The sequence below is a fragment of the Aquarana catesbeiana genome, linkage group LG01 (genome assembly GCF_042186555.1).
Source record: "Aquarana catesbeiana isolate 2022-GZ linkage group LG01, ASM4218655v1, whole genome shotgun sequence".
NCBI lineage: Eukaryota > Metazoa > Chordata > Amphibia > Anura > Ranidae > Aquarana > Aquarana catesbeiana.
In genome coordinates, this window is record NC_133324.1 from 309,653,358 (window position 1) to 309,680,408 (window position 27,051).

The 27,051-nt window shown below is 43.6% G+C and overlaps 1 protein-coding gene across 4 annotated transcripts in view; it reads right to left on the minus strand.

The window, feature by feature from the left end:
* Positions 1–27,051, minus strand: part of ASPHD2 (aspartate beta-hydroxylase domain containing 2) — a 163,455-nt gene that overhangs the window by 98,311 nt on the left and 38,093 nt on the right. Inside the window, exons 1-2 of one of the 4 annotated variants that reach the window (XM_073629383.1) lie at positions 10,880–11,569; positions 8,617–8,733 (exon numbers count right to left, since the gene is read on the minus strand). The exons of 1 other annotated variant lie outside the window; for it this stretch is intronic. The gene's annotated coding sequence lies outside the window, so the exon portion shown is untranslated. Of the gene's footprint in view, positions 1–8,616; positions 8,734–10,879; positions 11,570–27,051 lie in introns of those variants that run through there. 2 more of the 4 variants (XM_073629393.1, XM_073629379.1) reach the window with 2 other exon arrangements.

Sequence of the window (27,051 nt, forward strand, 5' to 3'; positions counted from 1 at the left end):
TTCATTTTGTGAGAGCAGATAGACTCTGAATACCCCTCTGGGCTAGTTTACACAGAAATTTGTGTTTTGCATCTGACATAAGCCTGGAAGCTGGTATGAAGGATGCAGAATAAATGCAGTGTTTCAATTTTGATCAAGTTCATTGAGATTGCAACTCAAATCACCATCCGGCTTACAAAGCCTGTGTACATTAGCCTTTTAGAGTCACATGCAAAACAGGTTTTTCCACTCAAACCACAAGCACACATCCTGTTTAAAAAAGCTGTTTTATCCTGTATGTACAGATCCTTCCCCTCCTGCACTGCCTATCTGGGGAAAGGCAGCTAACACAGACAGGGTAGCCGACCTGCACATGCTCAGTTGTGTGTCTTTTATGCTGGAGAGAACATTTACTTGTTCTCAGAGCTAGCCAGGTCACATGATATTGGCTTCAAACATGTGGGCGTGTATACAGGCTGTAGTGGAAATCTCCTCCTACCTGAACTCTCAGTGCTGGAGAAACTGTGCAGTTTATCATGTAACCGTGGTATACAGATCATCCAAAAAGGTATATAGTGGCAGTATTTTAATGTAAAAAGAAGATTTATAAGCTGTGGGCACTGTGGGGGGATGGGTGAGCTATTTTCATATTACAGGGTTTAGTAATACTTTAAGGCCTCATGCACACTGGACGTTATAAAAAAGCCAGTAGCGGTAGCTGTAGAATGAGTTTTACAGCATTTTTTGCAGTAGCGTTTTTCAGAGTTAGACCCTTTCACACTGGGGCTGCGGCTACGTCAGTGCTAAAGCGCCAATCATTTCCCAGAGAAGGGATTAAAAACTCCCATGTTGTGGCACTTCAGAAGCGCTGCCAATTCATTCCAATGGGCAGGGCGTTTTGGGAGCACTAAATACAGAGCTCCCAAACCGCCCCAAAGATGCTGCTTGCAGGGCTTTTCAGAACGTCCCGCAAGCACACCGCTCCAGTGTGAAAAGTCACACTTGAATGAATGGGAGGCTTTTTTTTTTTAGGCACTTAGCAGAGACTATTTCCAGCGCTAAAGCGCCTGAAAACTGCCACAGTGTGAAAGGGGTATTAGAGCGGTTTTACAGCTGAAAAACTCCTCTTCAAACACACTAGTTTTGCTTTTTCTTTTCCAGACAGAAAATGCCCATGCCAAAAACAGCTGATAATAGCCTATGTGTGCATGGACACATAGAATAACATACTGGGGAGTTTACTGGCTGTAGAAAAAAACGTTTGAAGCCAAAAACAGCAGCTGTAAAAACGTCCAGTGTGCATGAGGCCTTAAATCGAATTTTATTGCCAAGGTGCACAAACTCTTTAGGACAGGTCCTAAAGATATCTTTCATACTAGTGGACCAATCGGGTCCACCTGCCAGTTTTTCAGGGGGCCCCAATCACACCCTCCAGACTTCTCTATGGGAGGTCGGATGTAAATGGTCATGTGTCCGTTGACACCAGCCGACATCCAATCCGGTCCTATTTGCTAAGAAACAGATGGATGGGAATCTGTTCCCCATCCACCTGATAGGTCGGATGGCAGTCGGATGTAAATATCCGACCACCCATAGAGGAGAGCAGGTTGTGTCTGCTCTGCATAAGCAAAGTGGACATGGAGCATACACCCCCCCACTCAGCAGGGGATCAGCAGACAGATTTGAACCATTAATGGGCAGTCTGAACGTACCAAGTTTATAGATCGATCAACTTGGGTACAACTAGCCTGTCAGATTCTCTTGCGATTATTGCTAACAGCTGCTGTAGCCACTAGCAATAATCACGGTCTTCTCCCAGCGGGGATGGCTTCCCCTGCCGGAAGAAGACAATTGCTCGGCAGGAGGGATTCCCCTGTCGGCACTGCCTGTTTTGATGGTGGAATCGTGCAAATGTGTTTCCTGCAACAGGAAAGAAATTCACACCGTATATGGCCAGCCTTAAGCCGGGTATACACTACAGTTAGCTCTGGTTAGAGCCTCTGTACTAATGATCTGACATTAGTGCAGCGATCTCCCCCACTGAGCGATCTCATCCCCCCTGTGTTCTGACAGGTGGACGGCTCCCCACCAGAACACTCCGACCAGCACTCTCTGCCATTGTAGCCAGAAGCATGTGGCTGCAGTAGAGAGCAGAGCCGATGCTTCCTGTATTGCTCCTGTCACAGGTGGAGTACATTTGGTATCACTCTGCCTGTGACAGGAGCCAGCACTATACAGGAAGCATTGGCTCCGTTCTTCACACTGATGCTCGAGGATAGCATGTTGGGAACCCATGATCTGGGCTTGCCGACCCACCATTCCAGAGCGGGAGGTGGCAGGCCACATAAGAGTGCGCTGTGGACCAGTGGTTGAGCACCCCTGCTCTAAAGACTGATTTTTCAGAATTTCCATAAAAACTGTCCAACAAAATTCTATTGGTTTAAAGCCAGCTTTAGAGGGTCAAGGTCATTTTTACGGACAGCTAAATTTGCAGGTTTGGTATCTTTGCCTTTTTCTCTGAGTGCTGTGCCCTTGCTGAAGGCTTGGAAGAACTTCCCATTCATAACATTCTCTGCATAGTGTGGTAAGATAGAGGAAGACAGAATCATGGAAATGACAGAAAAGTGGATGTTGGGAAGAGATCATTTTTTACCTAGACGAACCTATTGTATGCGTTTTGGAATGCATATCAAACAATTACAATTCAGGGCTCTGAAAAGTTTCTGATAGCAGGAGAAATCAGAATTGCTACATTGTGTTTTTTCAAGTGTTTTGTCCATATTAGATGGTCTTTTATAGTCCATCATCAATGGTAATGGCACAAACACCAAAGAAGCATGCTACAAGACCAGCTTGCTTTGCCTAAAGGCTAGACTACATTGGTTCACACACCAACATGATTTTGGGACTGTCTAGCAAAAAAAATAAATTAATAAAAGAATATGGATGTAATAACCAGTAGTCACAATGCATTTAACAGCGTTACTTCATATCAATTAGTCAAGAGCTTCACAGAGGTCACCATCTAAAAAAGTCAGCAATGCAGTAAAGCATCTTTTAGTGTTGAGCGATGAAGTATTTCATTATAATCACTTTAGCACAAGCCTGTAACCTTGAAAGTGGAAGTATTACGCAAGTGTTTCTATAGGTTATGTTTATTGCTCCCTGTAGCACTAGCGATAAAGAAAATAATTGCCATCTCTTCACATCCATGATATGCTTATTCATCAGGTATTCTTGCTAATGATAATGGGGGGAAGGGCGAGGGCCTTATATTGGGTTAGGAATTTACATAGTTACATAGTAGGTAAGGTTGAATAAAGACAATAGCCCATCCAGTTCAACCTTTTATATATGTTAAGGAATCAGAAGATGTAGATGCTATACCATCAAAATGCTTCAATGAACTATGGCAACCACGCCGTCTGCATGAACTATAGAAATGTAACATGGGTAAAGTAAACCTAAAAGGGAAAACTTTTTTATCCATTTTTATAATGTAGGCAATGGTTTGCCATTGGGAGATTTCTCCGAATATATCTCCAAAGAGTTCACCCCCCATTCCCCTTTTGGTGACAGCTCAAAATTTTGGATTGTCCCTCAATTTCAGTTCCAATGTCACCAGGACAAAGAGTTGGTGAAACTCCATATTGGGATCACATAGCAATGTCACCATGTTATCCACAAGTAAAAATAAAAATACAGTAAAGGGAGAATGAAAGAAATGATGGCAAGGAGAATGGAATGTGCATTTATATGGTTGTGATCTCCTGATTCATTGGTTCCCACTCTCAATGTGATCTATGTGAAGTCCTGTGGTCAGCCCCTTTGTTTCTTTGGTGCGTTTTTATCTCTACCTACTGTAAATCTAGGTGAATTCATGAACACCTTAACAGACAGACTTCACATAAGGACTCAAGGTCAGCCAATCAGAGTAGTATTTATAGTCCACTCACTTACTACTGACCCAATCGTCCACTTCTATGAGAAGCAGAAATCCTTTTTGAATAAGCTCCATTCAATGTCCTACACATTACAAATTTAACATGTGTGTTTATTTAGAGCAGTGGTCTCCAAACTGTGGCCCCGGGGGCCGGTTGTGGCCCTTGGCTTGCTTTTATCCAGCTCTTGGAGCATTATTCCCTCTACTGTCAGCAACAGTGCCGAATAGTTTCTGCCACTGACAACAGGGCACTATTCCTCCCACTGACACCAGTGACGGGGCACCATTCCTTCCACCAATACCAAAGAGGGGAAACTATTTACTCCTACTGATACCAGGACATTTTCTACTCCTGCCATAATATGGCCATTTAAAGAGGCTGTAAACCTCCAAAAAAATAAATAAAAAAAACTGCAAGACAAAGGCATAATGAGCTAGTATGCATCACATAATAGCTCATTATGAAATATTTACCTTAGAACGATGCCCTGGAAACAGCGCCAGCAAACCGCTGACAGGGCCGACATCTTTCCTGGAGTTACTTCCGGGTTCGTAGGCTCCGGCACTGTGGTTGGCCAGAGCTGCAATGATGTCACAGCCCTGAAGAAAATGGCACGAGCAGGCCGTTCTTTCAGTGCGCATGCGCCGATGACGTTAGTGGCATCGTATATAGTAAATATCTCTGAAACGGTGCAAGTTGTTATAGGCTTACCTGTAGGTACAATTAAAGAGGAAGACTTTAATTCCTCTTTAGTGCTATGCAGCTTTCAAACTGTTCACACAGCAATTTGGAAACTGAAGTGCAATAACACGCTGCTGGATACTGCTTGTTTGGATGAGTGTTCCCATTAAGTAGACTGAAAGGCATCCTTGTATGATATCTCCCTCCAAACTGTATTAAAAAATCTTGGGTTAGTTTCTTCTAAACAGACAATAGTGAGTATTTGAAGGTCTGCCATTTAGCATGCAAGACACTATCTGGTTTGCCCGCACGTAGCCTGCTATTTTTGGAAAATTTGAAATGTGTATTCTCCCTTGACCTTTATTTTTTCCCTACTACATAGGGCTCTGTACTTACAGGTAAAATATGAACAAAATATCCCACTTTCTTAGCAACTAGCATTGAAAGGGATCTTGTTAGGTGATTTGCAGCCATTGTTTTATGGGCATAGTTCACCTTTACCATAAAACTACCTGTGCAGGTAAGGGGTGCCTGTAGATAAAAACAAACTGTGCAGCTTTGAGCAAAGTTGAAAATTTGCCCTTCTTATAGGCATAGGCCATTTTTGTATTTCCTGAAGCCTGACTGAATACTCCCAGAAATTGTTTCATCCAGTAATGCCTTGTTGCTATGACATTGCTAAGAGACTCCTAGCTTTTACTGTTCACCTCTATCACAGGAGCGCGTTATCAATCGTTGAGCTCAGAGCCAGGGTGTCACAGGAAAGAATGCACATGTGAGGGGGTTTGAATCAGAGAAAGCTTACTCATGTGATGGTGGAGGTGAACAGTTAGAGTCTATTAGCAACGTCCGTATCAAGCTCTTTTTCTGATACATGTTTCACAAGGCAGGATGGGATGATGCAATCTCTGGGATTTTTTCAGTCAGGATTCAGGAGGTATATATATCACCTACACCTATAGCAAGGGCATTATTCAACTGTGGTTAGGGCTCCACAGTTTGTTTTTATCTACAGGTACCCCATACCTGCTTATGCAGCTTTTTGGCAAAGGTAAACTATGCCTTTAACTTCTCGCATCTCCAGATTTGTCAGCATTGCAGACAACGTACTTAACTGAGATGCTTAAACAGTGCAGTACAAAGGAATGTGCATGGAAAATAAAGAAACTAAGGTCTTAAAACAGAATAATTGAAGACAGAAATTATAAAACTGTTCAACTACCCCTAGTTTAGTTTTCCGCTTATAAGATATTCACCTCTACAATCAATCATGAATGCTGCTGTGAGATTTAATTATACTTGCCACCATTTCTAATGCGCTCTTTTAATCCTTTTACAGGCTTCGTATTAACCAGGAAATAAAACCAAAAGTATTATTTTGTGCCTTGAAAACACTTCACAACCCTACAAAAACCTCCCAAGCAGCAGTCAGCACTCTCCCCTTAACTTCTACAGTGCTCCTCATTCAGAACTCTATCTAAAGGACTACAAGACTTCTTGTGGAAAGGCTCAATTCTCAGATCTCTATTAGGCTTGCTCCAACCTTTAAAGCACAATTCTCTATATTAAAATATTGTAAGTGCCACCAGGTTTTAAAAGCAACCCCATCAGTTCCCTAAAGATACTTGTACACCTCTTCATGAGGAACGCAAAACCCAGGAGATAGAGAAGAATGCATAAAATTACTTGAGGACTTAAAGATGAGGGCTTGCCTGCTTCCCTAATGGACCTTAAATGCAATAGTTGGGCTTAAAGATGAGGGCTTGCCTGCTTCCCTAATGGACCTTAAATGCAATAGTTGGGCCTAAAGATGAGGGCTTGCCTGCTTCCCTAATGGACCTTAAATGCAATAGTTGGGCTTAAAGATGAGGGCTTGCCTGCTTCCCTAATGGACCTTAAATGCAATAGTTGGGCTTAAAGATGAGGGCTTGCCTGCTTCCCTAATGGACCTTAAATGCAATAGTTAGACGAAGTAGACAGAAGGTGCAGGAAGCAGTCTTTGACTTTGTTTTGTCAAATTAACATTTGCATACTAGAGTGTCCTGACTTTTGTGTTTTCGGGATGTTCATAAAGAGATGGAAAGGAACATGAACGCACCTTCAGTGTCACTTACAATTCTACTTCCTCTACTCCTCTTCCCTTCTCCGTCGGGGTCCCCCAAGGTTCTGTTCTTGGACCTGATTTTCAATCTACGCCTTTTCCCTGGGTCAGCTGATAGCCTCTCACGGCTTTCAATATGATTTCTACGCTGACGACACACAAATCTATCTCTACACCCCTCAGCTCACTCCATCAGTCTCCTCATGCATCACTAACAGACATATCTGTATGGATGTCACACCACTTCCTCAAACTCAACTTGTCCAAAACCGAGCTTATAATATTTCCTCCCCCACGTGCCTCTTCACCTGATTTATCTGTCAAGAGCAATGGCAAAACCATCCACCCATCCCCACATGTCAGCGTGCTTGGTGTTATCCTGGACTCTGAACTCTCCTTTCGGCCCCACATCCAATCACTTTCCAACGCTTGCCGCCTCAACCTCCGCAACATCTCTAAACTACGTCCCTTTCTAAGCAATGAAACCTCAAAGCTCCTGATTCACTCCCTGGTTATCTCTTGCCTTGACTACTGCAACTCCCTCCTCATTGGCTTACCTTTAAATAGACTATCCCCCCTTCAGTCCATCATGAATGCTGCTGCCAGACTCATCCACCTTACAAACCGCTCAGTGTCTGCTACCCCTCTCTGCCAATCCCTCCATTCGCTGCCACTTGCCCAACAAATTAAATTTAAAGTACTAACATTAAGTTACAAAGCCATCCACAACTCTGCCCCCAGCTACATCACTAGCCTATTCTCAAAATACCAACCTAATCGCCCTCTTCGTTCCTCCCAAGACATCCTGCTCTCTAGCTCTCCCGAGCCTCGCCCATCCTCTGGAATTCCCTACCCCAATCTGTCAGAATGTCTCCAAATGTATCCACTTTTAGGCGATCCCTGAAAACTTTCCTCTTCAGAGAAGCCTATCCTGCCTCCATCTAACAACTGCACTATTTTCTCCATTAGCTCATCCCCCACAGCTATTACCCTTTTGTACAACTTGACCCTCCCTCCTAGATTGTAAGCTCTAAAGAGCAGGGCTCTCTGATTCCCCTGTATTGAATTGTATTGTAATTGTACTGTCTGCCCTAATGTTGTAAAGCGCTGCGTAAACTGTCGGCGCTATATAAATCCTGTATAATAATAATAACAATAACAACATGAAGGAACCCAAAGTACCGTTTTTTTTACCTTGTGCCACCTAATGCCTGTAATAAGGAAAGTTCTAATATGGCCTCACTTAGATTGTAAACATGTTAATGCAGGCCTCAGCTGTTCTCATGTTTATGAGTGACATGTTGGAGTAAAAAAAAAAAAATCTTAAAAATGTAAGCTGTACTTGCACAAGAAATACAAAAACAGGGTGTTCCATGCTGCATCACACTAAATTAAGGCTTTTGTTCAATTGGCCTCAGTCAAAAAGTCTAGAACAACACAGACAAGACACTGTGACAACATGTATGTGTAAACAAGAGCTGCTGGAAATCATTTATATTCTTATGTCTATGCATATTACTAGATTTGAAAAATGCTGCAGATGCATGGAAACCTGTCCAACATGTACAAGGCCTTAAGATACTGAGGGTAAATGAAGTCAGAGATGATAAAATTCCGGCCACTCTAGGCCTCATCTCTTTCTTCTAAATGGCTTGGCTTTTAAAAAGGTACATTATAGTCAAAATTGAAAATAAAAGAAAACAATACCCACAGGGTCCTATAAGGTCTATCTGTCAGAACTCTACTTTTAACGGTGCCACTATTCTGCATCAGGTCCCCACACCTAAAAAGGCAGCCTAACCTCACAAGTCTGGTATTCGACTTGTGTTCTGTTTAAACCTGCAGTGGGTATTCCCAACTTCCCTTCAATTCGTTTTTATTTTCCCCTAGAGGGGCAGAGCCCGAATTTACCTTCATAGGCGAACGCATCATAGTTTTCCCATATCCATTAGAGTAGGGGCCTCCAAACTTTCTAAACACAGGGCCGTTTTACTGCTCTTTAGGCCTTTGGGTGGGTTGGACTGTGGCCTGTGGAGGTAGAAAATGGTATCACTGAAAAAAATATTGTCCCATCTGTGGTGTTAGTGAAGGAATAGCGCCCCATCACTGGGGTCGGTGGGAGGAATAGCGCCCCATCACTGGGGTCGGTGGGAGGAATAGCGCCCCATCACTGGGGTCGGTGGGAGGAATAGCGCCCCATCACTGGGGTCGGTGGGAGGAATAGCGCCCCATCACTGGGGTCGGTGGGAGGAATAGCGCCCCATCACTGGGGTCGGTGGGAGGAATAGTGCCTCATCACTGGTGTCAGTGGGAGGAATAGTGCCTCATCACTGGTGTCAGTGAGAGGATTAGTGTCCCAAGGGCCTGATAAAGGCAAGCAAGAAGCCACATCCGGCCCCTGGGCCGCAGTTTGGAGACCAATGCTTTAGTGTGTCTACTTAACAACTGACATTTTTTTTTTTCTCCATCAACTCATCCCCCTGCCCCTCCCTTTATTAATATACAGGATTTATATAGCGGCAAACGTTTACACAGTGCTTTACAATATAAAAGGGGACAGTACAATTACAATACTATTCAATACAGAAGGAATAGGAGGGCCCTACTCATGGAGCTTCCCTTTAGATTGTAAACTTTTATGAGCAAGGCCCTTGTCTTGAATTACATTGTAATTGTACTGTATCCCTTTAATTTGCAAAGAGCTGTGCAAACTGTTGGTGCTAAGAAAACCAGAAAAAAAAAATAATAATAATAATAACAATAATAATAATAATAATAAGTATTGGCCCTTGTATGTGTATGTATAAATGTGAGTTAGGGACCTTGCAAGTTCCTTGAGGAAAAGGACTGATGTAAATATAAATATATATATATAAATATGTAAAACACTGCGTAAATCGATAGCGCTATATAAAGTAAGTACCTGTAATAAATAATAACAACAACAATAATAGTGCCAGTTCTTGTATCATCAGCTCTGATTTTTGTTCAGCTGTCCAAGCAGGTTACTTTACAATTTCAAATAAAGTTAAAATGACTAAACTCAGAAAGTTACCCAAGTATAGAAATAATAATAATAAATAAAAAAAATCATTACTAAAGTTTAAACCAAAATTTAGAAAAACAAAATATAAAAAAACAAAACAAAACAACCCTTGCCCAAAAATTCAAACAACCCCAAAAAAAAGAAAAAAAAAAAAAAAAAAAGGAGGAGGAGGAGAATAAAACTGTAGCCCATAGCCCCCCAAAAAAGAAAAAAAAACAGTGGTCATAAATGGTATCATTTAGAAATTTAAAGCAAGCACCTGATCTGCTACTCCGACCATTTTTTTTGTGAACACAAAATGCAAAGCTATTAAACGATTGGCTCCATGGCAACAACCCGAACCAATCGTTTTTGTCCTTTAGTTCCGTTTGCAGCAAATGGTTCCGTTTCTGATTTAGAAGCATCAAAGTCCCATTCAGGCAGAACATCATATAATATTATTCTATGACCAAAAAAAATAAATAAATAAAAAACAGTCCATATTTCCATAGCACATAAAACTTTGTATGGAAACAGCTAGGATGATCTATTGGTGGAATAAAGGCCCTATGGTGCAATGCTAATAAAAATATATATATGTGTCATGCAAGTGGCTGGTGAAGATCAGTTGACACATCAAAGCTTGTGTAGTTGTGGGGGGATGATATAAATGCTGTGTGTACTGACTGCCATCATCTCCTTGTGCCAGGTATGGTAGGAATAGATTACGGCATTGGCGGAGAGAGAGGCGTAGGTGGCACCCCCCAAACAGATCTGATCACTAGAGGATTGTTCTGCAGGACAGCTTGGCGGAACCCTCTGCAAACTGCTTACGCCTAAAGGACTGCTGCAGATGTAGAATACATATGACACCTAATCGTGGGAATGAGTGGTCTCCATGCCCCTTCAATAAGGGCACCTTAGGGCTATGGGGCAGAGAAGAGACACAATGCAGCCTTGTATGGTGCCATAATCTGATCCCCCCCCCCCATCACCCTCTATGCAGCACTCCTATCTGTGATCACATACAGAACAATAGTAATCCCCCCCCCCCCCCCAGGCCCAGCATGCAGTGTTCCTGTAGGACCCCTCACCATTCAATCACACATCATGCATTACATGAGAGGAGAAGGTTGCCAGTTACTATACCTTCTATCACACAGCTTGGGGAGGATGGCTTGCTCTTCTCACTCGTGTCATGTCTCACCCTGTCATTCCTTCTTTCTTTTTTTTTTTTTTTTCCACCACACTCATTTAAATACGTACGTATATTGCAGTAGAAAATGCCCTAACCAACCTGCTGCATTATCTCCGGCTCGCACTGCGCCTTTAAATCCTGCCGTGCCCCGGCCTCGCAAGGCAGCATGGGACTTGTAGTTCTCTCTCTGAGCTCTGGAGGCGGCTGCAGCCTTCCTTGGTCGCTTCAAGCAAGCTCCTTCCTAGTGCGGACGATTAGTACGAAGGAGATGCATTGACACACGGAGAGGCTGGAGGGGGAAGGAGCCGAACAGGAGGATATCAGCAGCGGAGACAGAACGCGGCAGGACTACAATGACCATGAGTCGTAGCGAAGGATTGCGCTGTGAGCTGGTGGTTGGTAGCGTGGAATCCTCCACCCACAGCGCCACCTGCTGGCTATTCGTGAGGCAGAACTCCGAGAGGTGCAAAGTCCGCAAAATAGGACCCGAACAGCGGAGGCGGGGTCATTATTCGTCCTCGGTACTGCTAGTACGGGGCAATGACGCCATTCATATTCATAGCACTTCTTCACAAGGGTAGTCTCACTCCAGCTGTCAACAGGATTTAGTGGAAACTCGAAATCAATGAGCATGGTCACTCACTTAATACTCAATCGTGCGGCAGCTGCAAAACAGAGCACACATACCTGGAAATGTGTAGGGATAGGTTGCACACACGGGACATCTAGTGGACAGAAATGGGCACTACACCCAGGAAATATTTGAAAGTTTATTTCCACTTTTGCAGTACAGTAAAGCTGGCCATACATTATACAATTTTCTTATTCAATTTCCTTTTAGATTTGCCTCCAGCTATGTAATGCGAGGGTCTGCATGATTGCATATATAGCACTACCCCGCAGGAGCCGCTTATGTATGTTGCTGTTAAATCAGGTTGGGGAGTCTCCAAACAAGACATTCAAATGAGATAGTAAACCCAGATCTTTGTAAAATATAAGTAGGTAGGTGCTTTATTCATACACTGCAGTGGAGAGACACAACACACACCGATATTCAGCACTACCAGGCCGAATGAAAAAGGAAGTGTCTCTGACTTAAAAACATCCAGTTTAACAATATATACTTTATGAATATGCATAAGCACTAGGCGTGTTATAGGTGTGATCAAATAGTTTAGTCCAATCAGCATTCATATCTTCTTAGTAGCAAGGGAACAGTTAAATGGGTGGTTACATCATGTGACTGAGCAAAAAGGGAGTAAACTGTTGCTCCTCCTTATCTGGCGGTGAAGGTCATCATAGACTGAAAACTCTATGTCTAATGCCGTGTACACACAAGCAGACTTTAGACGGACTGAACTCCGAAGGACTATTTGACGGACTTTCGATGGAGTTCCGACGCAACGGACTTGCCTACACATAATAGCCAGACTAAAATAAGGAAGTTCATAGCCAATAGCTGCCCTAGCGTCGGTTTTAGCCCATCGGACTAGCATACAGACGAACTGATTTTTCGACCGGACTCGAGTCCATCGGACAGATTTGAAACGTGTTCCAAATCTAAAGTCCGTCTGATTTTTGACAGAAAAGGTCCGATAAAGCCCACACACGGTCGGATTGTCCGACGGATTTGTTCCGTTGGACCAGTCCGGTCAAAAAGTCCGCCCGTGTGTACACGACATAAGAAGAAGCAATAAAGTGTATTACAAATTTTTAAAGTTATAGTCTCATATATACAGTGGGGACGGAAAGTATTCAGACCCCCTTAAATTTTTCACTCTTTGTTATATTGCAGCCATTTGCTAAAATCCAGGTGTGAAAAACTTGTTGCATCTTTCCCCAAAAGACTCATGGCTGTATTAGATCAAAAGGGTGCTTCTACTAAATACTGAGCAAAGGGTCTGAATACTTAGGACCATGTGATATTTCAGTTTTTCTTTTTTAAAAATGTCAACAATTCTGTGTTTTTCTGTCAATATGGGGTGCTGTGTGTACATTAATGAGGAAAAAAATGAACTTAATGATTTTAGCAAATGGCTGCAATATAACAAAGAGTGAAAAATTTAAGGGGGTCTGAATACTTTCTGTCCCCACTGTATATCAATAAACTCAACATTACCAGACCCCTATAATTCTACTCATTGTGTACTCTGCCTCTCAACCCAAATAACAGTCTCTGCCCCTCTTGGCACACCTGGCAATAGTGTAAGTGCAAGCACTAATGAGAAACACACGTTATGATAAAACACAGAAATTGTCTTTACTGCAATATTTCTGTGGAGAAGTAACAGACAGTAACAGTCTATATATATTCAAGTAATCAACTGGAGAGCAATAACCGAGAGGGCCCTTTGATCCCTCCTGTATTGATTTGTATTGTAAATGTACTGTCTGCCCTCATGTTTTAATGCGCTGCGCAAACTGTTGGCGCTATATAAATCCTGTATAATAATAATAAAGTGTTACTAAACCCAACAATATGAAAATAGTTCACCCCCCCACAGTGCCCACAGCTTATAAATCATCTTTTTACATTAAAATATTGCCACTATATACCTTTTTGGATGATCTGTATACAATGGTTACATCATAAACTGCAGTTTCTCCAGTGCTGAGAGTTCAGGAAGGAGGAGATTTCCACGTCAGCCTGTATACACGCCCACATGTTTGATGTCAATTTAATGTGACCTGGCTATCTCTGACCAACAAGTAAATTGCTCTCCAGTAGGGATGAGCCGGACACCCCCCTGTTCGGTTCGCACCAGAACATGCGAACAGGAAAAAAGTTCGTTCGAACACGCGAACACCGTTAAAGTCTATGGGACACGAACATGAATAATCAAAAGTGCTAATTTTAAAGGCTAATATGCAAGTTATTGTCATAAAAAGTGTTTGGGGACCTGGGTCCTGCCCCAGGGGACATGGATCAATGCAAAAAAAAGTTTTAAAAACGGCCGTTTTTTCAGGAGCAGTGATTTTAATAATGCTTAAAGTCAAACAATAAAAGTGTAATATCCCTTTAAATTTCGTACCTGGGGGGTGTCTATAGTATGCCTGTAAAGGGGCGCATGTTTCCTGTGTTTAGAACAGTCTGACAGCAAAATGACATTTTGAAGGAAAAAACTCATTTAAAACTACCCGCGGCTATTGCATTGCCGACAATACACATAGAAGTTCATTGATAAAAACGGCATGGGAATTCCCCAAAGGGGAACCCCGAACCAAAATAAAAAAAAAAAATGACGTGGGAGTCCCCCTAAATTCCATACCAGGCCCTTCAGGTCTGGTATGGATATTAAGGGGAACCCCGGCCAAAATAAAAATAAAAAAATGACGTGGGGTTCCCCCTAAATTCCATACCAGACCCTTCAGGTCTGGTATGGATTTTAAGGGGAACCCCGCGCCAAAAAAAAAAAAAAAACCGGCGTGGGGTCCCCCCAAAAATCCATACCAGACCCTTATCCGAGCACGCAACCTGGCAGGCCGCAGGAAAAGAGGGGGGACAAGAGTGCGGCCCCCCCCCTCCTGAACCGTACCAGGCCACATGCCCTCAACATTGGGAGGGTGCTTTGGGGTAGCCCCCCAAAACACCTTGTCCCCATGTTGATGAGGACAAGGGCCTCATCCCCACAACCCTGGCCGGTGGTTGTGGGGGTCTGCGGGCGGGGGGCTTATCGGAATCTGGAAGCCCCCTTTAACAAGGGGACCCCCAGATTCCGACCCCCCCCCTGTGTGAAATGGCCCTACCATTTCACTAAAAAACTGTCAAAAATGTTAAAAATGACAAAAGACAGTTTTTGACAATTCCTTTATTTAAATACTTCTTCTTTCTTCTATCTTCCTTCATCTTCTGGTTCTTCTGGCTCTTCTGGTTCTTCCTCCGGCGTTCTAGTTCAGCATCTCCTCCGCGGCGTCTTCTATCTTCTTCTCCTCGGGCCGCTCCGCACCCATGGCATGGGGCACACTTAAATGGGAAATAAATCACAATATGAAACTTTATATCAGATTGGTTACTTCTGCTCAAATTGGGCAGGTGGAGAGCAGAAGAATTACTTTCTCTGATGTCAATCCTCTCTCTTCTGTCCCCTGACACCACAGGCCCAATTACACACACTGGACTCAGTTCAACATTTAGTGGCTTAACTTCCCAGATAAACTATCCTGCACACCCACTACATATACAGAGTCCTGGACATGTGTGTGCAAGATGAAAGGACAATGGTGTCTGTATACAGTATCTCTGTATCCGCAAATGAGCTGGTGTCCTGTGGCACTGCTGGTGTCAGCAAGGTAACTAAGAGCAATGATGTCTGTATACAGTGTCCATAAAGCTAAATGGGCAAAGTGAAACAACTCTATCCGTGTGCAGTGTCCTTGTTTCCTGCAAATGGGCAAGTACCCTCTCACCAAATACTGCGGTCAGGCCCAAACGAACGTCCTGGAAACAGGCAGGCTCTTCTAGTGACCCCACTGGTCACCTCACACTGGAACGCTTCACACTGTCGATGCAGGTGCGCCTGGATATGCACCTGAGGTCCCCCTCTCTCAGGCTGGATGTCCCCAACCGGCTGTGGATGCCCGAAACAACGAGGTGGACTGACCCGGCAGGTAGAACCTCTCCCCTAAGCCTAGTCCCTTCCCCTGCCTCATGGTAACTGAATTCTCTCAGGAAATCAAGATGGAGTCTTTTGCGTCTCTCTCCACAGAATGGGCTGGCTCTTGTAGTTCTGTGTCCATAGAAAGCTATGGGGCCTTTTCAGATGGGGACTACATATCCCAGAATCCTTTGCAGCTGCTACTGCTAAAGTCCTTCTCATTGGCCCCCCTGTAATTTTTCCTGTAATTGGCTGTCCTCCTCCTGCCAATAGAGACACGGGAGGATGCAGAGTGAGCAGCCCTGTGTGTCTGTGTATGACGCTGAAAGGCACATCAGGCTGCCTGATGAAGGAGCACGCATGCTCCGAACGCAAAGCACCGCCCGCCTCACCCCGCTCCCGGAAGTGAAGACGCAGGTCGGCACGGCGCTCCACGGAGGATCCATGACCGATATCCTGGCCGCCCGGAGGCTCTGAGGACCCTCGGCACCACCGGAACAGCTACCAGGACCCAGGTCACAGGACTCACATCCCAGGAACCCCCCCACTGGCCCGTGACACCCACATCCCCCGAGAGCACGCGGATGAAACTACTTTACATGCTGGTTTTTAGCAACTCAAATGTGAGTGTTTTTATCTATTATAATAAATATTTTTAACATACATGCTGCACTTAGAGAGCGCCGTCCTTCTTTCTTTTTTAAAATTTTAATCTATATACAATAAAATTGTATTTTTTTGTATATGTTGGATTCTATTATACTCAGTGTTCACTAGGGGGGTATTTACTAAAACTGGTGCACACCGAATCTGATGTAGGTGTGCATAGTTACCAATGAGCTTCTAGGTTTTATTGTCAAAGCTTAATTGAACAATGTAGAAGACAGAAAGTGGAACTGGAATGAGAAGTTTGATATACCGTGTGAAACGTTAACTTTGGTCCTGTATCAAAAAAAATATATTTATTTATTTATTTATTTATTAATGTGTTTGTGTCATTTACTACTGACCCCTCAGCTCTGCATCATCTACTACTCCCAACCTCTGAACTCTGTGTCACTTAGACCTGACCCCTGAACTTTGCATCACTTACTACTGAACCCCGTCACTCTGTGTCCCTTTAAGCCACAGCTAGTATTTAGCACAATGAAAATCACACCAAATTTAGCTGCGGTGCTCAGCGCCGCACTTTTTCTCAACTGCGGGGGCCCGATCTTGCACACAGGGTACAGCAGTGAAGCAGATGAGTAGGAGGGTACAGCGGTGGGGCAGATGAACAGGGGGGTTTAGTGGTGAGATAGAAGAGCAGGAGGGTACGATGGTGGGGCAGATGTGCAGGGGGTACAGTAATGGAAGAGATGAGAAGGGGGTTCAGCGGTGGGACAGAAGAGCAAGGGGGTTACAGTGATGGGGGCAAATGAACAGGGGATTACAGTGGTAGGACAGAGGAGCAGGAGGGGAGGGTTCAGTGATGGGCCAGATGAAAAGGGGGTTACACTGGTGGGGCAGAAAAGCAGAGGGGTACAGAGGTGGGGCAGTTGTGAAGGGGGGTACAGTGGCAGGGCAGAGGAGAAAGGAGGTACATTGGTGGGACAGATGAGCAGAGGATTACAGTGGTGAGACAGATGTGCAGGAGATAAAGTGGTGGGGCAGATGAGAAAGGGGGTTACAGTGGTAGCGATGAGAAGGGGGTTCAGCGGTGGGGCAAAAGAATGGGGGTAGAGCGGTGGGGCAGATGTTCAGGGGTGTACAGTGGTTGGGCAGAAGTGCAGGGGGTAATGTGGTGGGAGAGCTGAGAAGGGGGTTCAGCGGTGAGACAGAAGAGTACAGTACAGTGATAGGGCAAGATGAGCAGAGGGTTGCAGTGGTGGGACAGAGGAGCAGGAGGGGAGGGTTCAGTGATGGGCCAGATGAAAAGGTGGTTACACTGGTGGGGCAGAAAAGCAGAGGGGTACAGAGGTGGGGCAGTTGTGCAGGGGGGTACAGTGGCAGGGCAGAGGAATCCCGCCACAAATCAAAGGGAGAGCGAAGATTCGCAGTCCAAGGACCACGGCTATGGAATACTCAACCGACCAACATCCGTATGGAAGAAAACCATCAGGCCTTCAGGAAAAAACTCAAGACCTACCTCTTCTAACAAGCTGAACTACACAGGATGGACCAAGTGCCTTGAGGCAATTCAGTTCGCATTTGCAGCGCTATACAAGTCAGTCATTCATTCAGAGGAGAAAGCAGGTACATTGGTGGGACAGATGAGCAGGGGGTTACAGTGGTGAGGCAGATGTGCAGGAGATAAAGTGGTGGGGCAGATGAGAAAGGGGCTTACAGTGGTGGGAGCAATGAGAAGGGGGTTCAGCGGTGGGACAGAAGAACGGGGGTACAGCGGTGGGGCAGATGTTCAGGGGGGTATAGTGGTTGGGCAGAAGTGCAAGGGGTACAGTGGTGGGAGAGATGAGAAGGGGGCTCAGCGGTGAGACAGAAGAGTACAGTACAGTGATAGGGCAAGATGAGCAGGGGGTTAAAGTGGTGGGACAGATGAGCAGCGGGGTTCAGTGTTGTGCAAGATGAGAAGGGGGTTACAGTGGTGTAGCAGATGCGAACGGGAGGTGCATTAGTCGGACAGATGAGCAGGGGGTTACACTGGTGGGGCAGAAGAGCAGGGGGTACAGAAGTGGGGCAGAAGAGCAGGGGGGTACAGAGGTGGGGCAGAAGAGCAGGGGGGTACAGAGGTGGGGAAGATGTTCAGGGGGTTACAGTGGTGGGGAAGAGGAGAAAGGAGGTACATTGGTGGGACAGATGAGCAGGGGGTTACAGTGGTGGGGCAGAAGAGCAGGGGGAACAGAGGAGGGATAGAAGAGCAGTGGGAACAGTGGTGGGGCAGATGAAAAAGGGGGTTACAGTGGTGGGGCAGATGAGCAGATGGGTTCAGTGTTAGGACAGGTGAGAAGGTGGTTCAGTGGTAAGACAGAAGAGCATAGGGGTACAGCGGTGGAGTAGATGTGCAGGGAGTGGTGGGGGAGATGATAAAGGGGGTACAGAAAAGTACAGTACAGTGATAGGGCAAGATGAGCAGGTGGTTACAGTGGTGGGACAGAGGAGGAGGAGGGGAGGGTTCAGTGATGGGCCAGATGAAAAGGGGGTTACACTGGTGGGGAAGAAAAGCAGAGGGGTATAGAGGTGGGGCAGATGAGCAGGGGGGTTACAATGGTGGGACAGAAGAGCAGGGTGGTACAGTGGTGGGGCAGGTGTGCAGGGGGGGTGACAGAGGTGGGCCAGATGTGCAGGGTAGTACAGTGAGGGGACAGATGAGCAGTGGGATACAGTGATCTGAGGTGTGAAGGTGCAGGAATTAGGGTTGCTCTGAGTACTAGAGATACAGGAATTGGGGCTGATCATGAGAGTGCAAGATGTTAATTAGTCACTATTACTCAAGTAATTTACAGTATTTACTTTATAAAAAAACATTTTCATGATTGAGAGTGTGAAGTTAACAATTTTTTGTTATAAAATCGGCACGCTCAATTTCTTTGAAAACATTTTTCGGCACACTGTGCTCAAAAGGTTGCCTATCCCTGATCTACACAATCCAGTTACTGTGGTGAGGCGGGGCCAGCACCTGGAGGGATATTGCACCTCTTTGGCCTGAGCAGTGCATGCTTTGTGTTGTGGGCTTATTTGAACAAGCTGAAGTTTGAAGATGGTTGGTTACTATGCACAGTTGCACCAGTGTCAGGAGCATCTAGTGCTCCTGCTCCTCATTCCAGCATCTGGGGTTTTGGCTTTGGCAATATCCTTGTCTGTCTGACCACCTGCAAGGTGATTGATGTTGCCAGTCTCTGGGTGGAAACCAAAACTGTTATACGCCAGCCAAACCCTCATTTGCATCCTTGTGATAGAGAGTGATATGTGTGTTATTCCTAATCAAGCCCTCCTGTCTGTCTGCCTTGCTCTGCTAGTTTGGATTTCCCTACCTTGGACCAGATTTTGGACTATTCCCTGAGCTCAACCTGCCTTTTACCTGGACTGTCATAGAACCAAGCTACCTGTCTGCCAACTACAAGTACCTGTTTGCTTTGCTCAGTTCGTGCCTGCACTGGCGTGGTGGCCAGGCACTATAGCATTGTGTATAAGACCTGAGGGCAACCGAGTACCGGTAGGCCTGCTTGCCTTATTGGAAAGGGGGCTGCTATAGGTGAAGAACACAGTAGCCAGCTATAAAAAAATGCTTCATACATATTTCCTTGTTTTTTTTACTTGCTTAAAATCTTACCTATTTTTCCTCTTCTATGTAATGTTTATATGGAGGCTGTGGAGTTATGTTTGCCATAATTAAAGCTGAACTTCAGGGAAAGTAAAAAGTTCCCTTGTAGTGCCCCCCACACACTGCAGTGGTTAAATGCTTGTTTACACCTAGAAGATCAGGTAAAGCAGTTTTATTTACCAGATCATCTGCAACACCCCCCCACCCCCCCAGCCTCTTTTGCGCTTTCCAATGTTCCCTGTACACACTATAACGTTGGAAAAAATATAATACCAATGTTGTGGTGTGAACAGGGCACGTAGGTCTCTGCACATGTTCTGAACAAGGCCTAAAACTTTGCAAAAGATAGAACAGTATATACAGAAGTACAAACAGAAAGAATGAAAAAATAACACAAATTATGTCATTTATTCATAAAAAAGACACAATCCATTCTGAATTGAGTTCAAGGGGATGGCTAGTTACCAACCTACAGCGGTAGTAAACGCAGGCAAACTGATAGTGAAAAGGAACATATCCACTGCATAATACCCTTTTATATCATTTCGCTATAAAAATAAATCCCCTTTTTTCCTTCTTATTGTTTTACTGCTTATCTCTATTTGCATGTCTCCCTTCTGAAGCCGGCGCCATTACTACTGTTCTCATCCGTGTCTTACTTCCACCGTTTCTTTCAGTAATGGCTGTAATCTTGCATATGCGCAGTGAGTGCTATCTAAGCCTCATTTTCGTTCCAGGATTACTATGGCAACGAAGCCCGGTATGTCTATGATTTATTGAGCACGGGGCTGTATTCACGGGATTTCAATGCCGCAATGAGAGTAGATGACGGCAACACGGCATCGGCCGGAACAGACTGACGGCACACAGAACATGCTGTAAATAGCCACAGATATGCGCGTGCGCCGGTGACTTCAAGAAATTGCTCCTACCTCAATTGCAAAAAAACGTGTACAAATAGCACTATATACATTAATTATTAAGGATTTCAAAGCAGCAAATTTATCATTTAAAGTTTACTACCACTTTAAAAATCCAATAAACCATATTGTATTTTATTCTGTTACTCTTCTTTATTTATCGGTTCTGATTACTATTGCTATACCTCTGTAATGCTTTGTGTCATTCTTTACTTCTAAATGAATGACTTATTGTTAATTGTTTAAAATTTCTTGTGTATACTCAATAAACATATTTAACAAGAAAAATCCAATACACCTCCATTCTGCAGAGCCTCTTGAAAATATTCCCACCTTTGATTTGTGGGCAAAATCCTTGCACATAGGCTTATGTCTCAATTATGTCAGCCCAAAAGTGTTTTGCCGTGTACACACGTTCGGAATTTTGGTCGGAAAAAGATATGATGGCTTTTCCGACGGGATTCCACTCAAGCTTGCCTTGCATACACACAGTCACACAAAAGTTCGCTTAACTTTCGACTGTCAAGAACGCGGTGACGTACAACACTAAGACGAGCCGAGAAAATTAAGTTCAATGCTTCCGAGCATGGGTCGAATTGTTTCCGATCATGCATAGGAATTTTGCGCGTCGGAATTGCTACAGACGATCGCATTTTCGGATAGGAACTTTTTCCCGACCGAAAAATTGAGAACATGCTTTCAATCTTTTGCTGGCTGGAATTTGGCCAGCAAAAGTCCGATGGAGCATACACACGGTCGCATTTTCCGACCAAAAGCTCTCATCGGTCTTTTGCTAGCCAAATTTCCGATCGTGTGTACAAAGCATTTGGCTACATTGGTGGGTTGATCTTTTTTATAGGACTTTACATGTCCTTCCAATGACAACAATGTATTTTCTTTGAATAAAAGTATACAAAGTTACAATATAATAACTAGAACATTATAAAAAAATGTTTCATAAATTGAAAAGCCTGAAATTTACTAAAAGTGTTAGTAATGTTTACTCCAAAAAAAACATTAAAGCAATACTCCGGGCAAATTTTTTTTTCCATGTTTCCCTTGCTGATCTCCTACCTTCACTATGTCAGCCATGTTCTTCTGAGCTCTGTAGTTCCTCTGCAATACCCTGCTGAACTTGCTGAAATCCCTCCAGTAACCTCAGCCAGCGGTCTGACACGTCCCCTTGTAGTCCTTTGAAAGTGAGCAGGGAGTTCTATTTCCGCATGGCTTGCTGTAGTGGGCAGAGGGGTCTCACAGCCCCTAGTCTGTGCCGCCCACAGAGGTGGCGTCCTCCTCCTCTGCTCCCTCCCCCTCGTCTGCCAGCACCCCCCCCGTCCTCCCCGCCGCCACCACCCACCTGCCATCTGTCTTCAGTGTGAGGAGAGTTATGCCGCGTACACACGGTCGGACTTTTCAGCTACAAAAGTCCAACGGACGCTGACGGACTAAAGCTGGCTGGTAATCCGATCGTGTGTGGGCTTCTCCGGACTTTCAACGTACTTTTTTAGCCTCAAATCCGACGTACTTTAGATTTGAAACATGCTTCAAATCTTTACGTCGTAACTACGCCGGACCCAGAAATCCGCTCGTCTGTGTGCTAGTCCGACGGACAAAAACCTACGCTATGGCAGCTATTGGCTACTGGCTATCAACTTCCTTATTTTAGTCCGGTGTGCGTCATCACGTACGAATCCATCGGACTTTTGTGTGATCGTATGTAGGCAAATCCGTTCGTAAGAAAGTCTGCCGCAAGTCCGCCAAAAGTCCGCCAAAAGTCCGTCGAAAGTCTGTCGGACAGGCTGTCAGACTTTTGTAGACGAAAAGTCTGACCGTGTGTACGCGGCATTACAGATCATCGGGATGACAGAGCGCATCTCAGGCTGATAGGTTTGTATGTGAGAACACCACTCGTGGTACAGCTCTGCCTCCCTGCACATTGATACAGTGCGCTCTGCGCTGTCTATCACAATTCTGGTGCAGGGAGGTGGGGCTGTACCACGAGCAGTGTTCTCACATATAGACCTATCAGCCCGAGATGCGCTCTGTCATCCCGATGATCTGTAACTATCCCCGCTCTACAATGATGGGCACTGGTGACACCGCACTGATAAGGCACTGGTGTCACCGCACTGATGGGCACCAATAATACACTGGTGTCACCGCACTGATGAGCACTGATAATCTGCACTGATGTCACCGCACTGATGGGCACTGATAAGGCACTGGTGTCACCGCACTGATGGGCACTGATAAGGCACCGGTGTCACCACACTGATGGGCACTGATAAGGCACTGGTATCACCGCACTGATGGGCACTGATAAGGCACTGGTGTCACTGCACTGATGGGCACTGGTGACACCGCACTGGTGGGCTCTGACATACGGTACTGGTGGTCCCTGACATGCAGCACTGGTGGTCCCTGACATGCAGCACTGGTGGTCCCTTACATTCGGCACTGGTGGTGGTCCCTGACATTTGGCTCTGGTGGTCCCTGACATTTGGCAATGGTGGTCCCTGACATTTGGCTCTGGTGGTCCCTGACATTCGGCACTGGTGGTGGTCCCTGACATTCGGCAATGGTGGTCATTGACACATTGCACTGGATTGCATTTATATTAAAATGCTTTCTATTTATAAGGCTGTAACCTATCATACTGTGTGTTATGTATGGCTTGCTGGCTGTAGAATAAGGGGTTTGATTTATGTTGAAGTGGGTGAGTTCACATTTACATGTACAAGCCTAGTGTACCTCCCACATTCACTCCCATCCCAAGGATTCATAGGAAATGTAGGCTGATTACAGTTAGAGAGAGAAAAGATGATGCATTTTTTGAATCACAGAGCTGACTTCCTGAAAATTAAATCAGACATATCTCCTAAACGGTTCAGATATATATATTCATAGTAATATCATTCAGGGTTGAAGAAGAGATTGGAAAAAATAAGCCATGGGTCCCATTTTTTTTGTTATAAAAATGATTAGTGTTCTGTAGTGTGTGGAATATTTTTTCCATAAGATTGATATTGTTAATTCTGGTTTTTAAGTGTGTTAATGGAACTAATGAGGATTTTTCAGTGGAATGCTATCAACCAGTGTATTGGTACACATATTGTGTGGATCTGTCTCATATTATAGGATGTGAGTCCAGTGATAGGGGAAAATAATAGACAGTTGTGAAGAGTTAGGTTTATACTACTATCTGAGATTTTAGAAGCAAATTTTTCTAATTGCTTCCAAATATGTGTGACTTTCGCACAATTCCCAAAAAACGTGTGAGAATGAACCTGCAGAGTTGCAACTTCTGAAGCATGTCTGAGGAGTTGTGGGGAAAATGGCGTGAATTTTAACCGAAGTGTAATACCATCTTGCAAATAATTTAATTGCAGTCTCTTTAATTGTGATTGATCAGCAACTTGATGTATAATATATATATTTGTATTCCGCGCTCAGGACAGACACCAATACGAACTGCAGCCCCCCCAGACAAGGAAACCACCTAGGTGAAGTCCAAATGCTATAAACTATAAAAAATAGGGGATTGGCACTGCTCACTGTTAAAATAATAGTAAAACCTCTCACTACAAGATAAAAAACTGCGTTACAAATCTGAGAAAATAAATTCGTGAAAAAACGGTGAAAAAGTATACTTCAATACGTATAATCACATACAATGGTATATATATATCCACGAATATGACTGAGGCTACCAATAAACATACGAACTACTTGTAGTAAAGAATTAAAATATATACAGAAAATAGAAATGAAAAATAAATTAAAATATACAAGAATAACGAAAAAATCAAAAAATAAAATAAAATGTATGTATATAAAGAGTGTCCTGAAAAACAATGCAAATGGTATTATACCAATAATGTGTTCTAGAATCAAAATAGTGATCATGATCATGACTCCCCTTAGGAGTTGGTCTCAGCCTATGAGCTGCTCTGTGAGTAGTTGAGAACTGGTTTGTTTACATGATGTTCTCTCCCCTTTAGAGGGTATCATATATTAATAAATCTATTTTATCCTTTTAGGATAACTATGCACCTAACTTCTGATGAGTGGCTGTATGCCATGAAACACGTCAAGTTTCCAACATAGGGTGCCAAGACAAGCTTGTTTCTACTATGAATTTTTAAAGTGGTTGTAAACCCTTGTTTACAACTTTATGTTACAGGTAAGCCTATATTAAGGCTTACCTGTAGCTAACAAGGATATCTCCTAAACCTGCACGGTTTAGGAAATATCCCTGTATTTGCATGTGCCAACGTCATGCGGCACATGCGCACTTAAAACAACTGAAGCAATGGTGCTATATGCAGTTGCTTCAGTTGTACGGTGCCGTTCCCGCGCGCATGCACGGAGTGATGTCATCGCGACTCCGGCTAATCACAGTGCTGGAGCTACGATACCCGGAAGTCACTCCGGGACAACATGTTAGCGGTCGGAGGGGGAGACGTGGACCGTTGCGGGGGCTTCGATCTGAGGTAAGTAATACATAATTAGCTAGTATGCTATGCATACTAGCTAATTATGCCTTTGTCTTGCAGGGTTTTTTGTTTTTTTGTGTTTTTTTGCTAAGGTTTTACTTCCTCTTTAATCCCCATATGTATATGTTTCGGTCACTGACGTATGACTATATGTGGGTATATTCTGTCCATTATGTCCATATCATGTTCAACATTATTTATGCAGTATATACTGTACTAATCATGTCCGCTGGATTTTTTATATTAATACTTTATCTCTTTTATTATTATTATTACTATTATTATTATTATTATTATTATTATTATTATTATTATTATTATTATGTTTGATAGATTAATTTTGTATAATTATATTATATATTGCTAATCATTGTTATAGTACATTGTGCTTTATTATATTATGGATTGTTACATGTGATTATGACAATGAATCATGGTTATATACACTGCATTTATTATCTTTATTTACAATGACATGCCTCATGTAAAGTCCCATTCTCTCTCCTTTTTTTACCAATATATCCAAGGATGGTGGCATGCCATTGTTAAATCACAGGCAGTGACAGGTCCTGTTTACCTTTAGCTGTCACTTTAAATATAGCATTATTGATGCACTTTTATTATCTATTCTGTAATCTAGGTTCATTACTGATTCAAATTTGTTTCCCTGTGAATTTTCCATGATTTTAGTGATTTTCAGGTGTGTTACAAGCTGTCGAATGATTGAGTAGTGAGTGAATGATGTACAGTAACTTACTGGTTGAGAGTGTTTACTAAATCATGGTGACAGCTGGGGTGCGATTAACCTTGTGAATAAGCACTATGATGTTAATCTCATTAAGGCACATTACAACCAGTGTTGATTTGTGTTGTCAATTTATAATAAACCCTCCAGTGTTTGGATGCTATTTTGAGATTTTCTTCTTCTTTGAGCCATGTGTATTCAGATGGGCAAAGCTGTAGTCTGACAGTGCTCCTGACACGGGTGTCTGGGTTTGTTGACACCTGCAAATATGTGTCTATTTACATTATAAAACATAACCCTTAACCTGGACTGTGGATCGAAAACTACTGATCTTGTTGAGTAAGGAAGATGACATGAATGGCTGGCTTTAAGTGAGTCAATAAAAATTCCATCATCACAATATATTGCACAGGGTAGAAGTCATCATCTAACTAGTACCACTGCTAGTTCAAATTAGATGAGGCTATTAAGAGGCTAACTGCAGCACAAACACATGCTGGTATTCAGATTAGTACGTGGACAAGTGACATTTGTTATAGTGGGGACTAGAGCTGTCTATGACGTGTTAATGAAGTTTACACTCAGGATTGCCTTGCTGGAACTCAACAGCTCTATGCAACTTCAGTTAACACTCGTGCGTCTGCATTTTCATAATTTTTTTTGCATTTTGATGTGCCTTTCATGCACCCCAATTGATATATATGTTACCAAAAAACACTATATTGCACTAAAGAAGCTCCTGCACCTTTCTCCAAGTCGCTCAGAAGGATGTTCATAGATGTGAATGGGCCTCATAGGCATACATTTTTTTGTTGCGCTATTGCCAAAGCATGATAAATTACACAGGTGTGACACAAGGACTAAAGAAAGACTCTGCTAAGAACTATGTGCAAGTAAAAGAACATCATAATATAATGACATTATGAAAAATCTACCTAAATGTTTACACTTTGACACTTTGCATAATTTAGGCAGTTTAGATTAGCTCAGTTTTAGGTAGGATACTATTGCTACATTTTAAGACACCTTACTGACTGTAATAGTACCAACTGGTGTAGAGCAAATGTGGTACCAATTTATAAACAAGGATCGAAATGTACTGTATA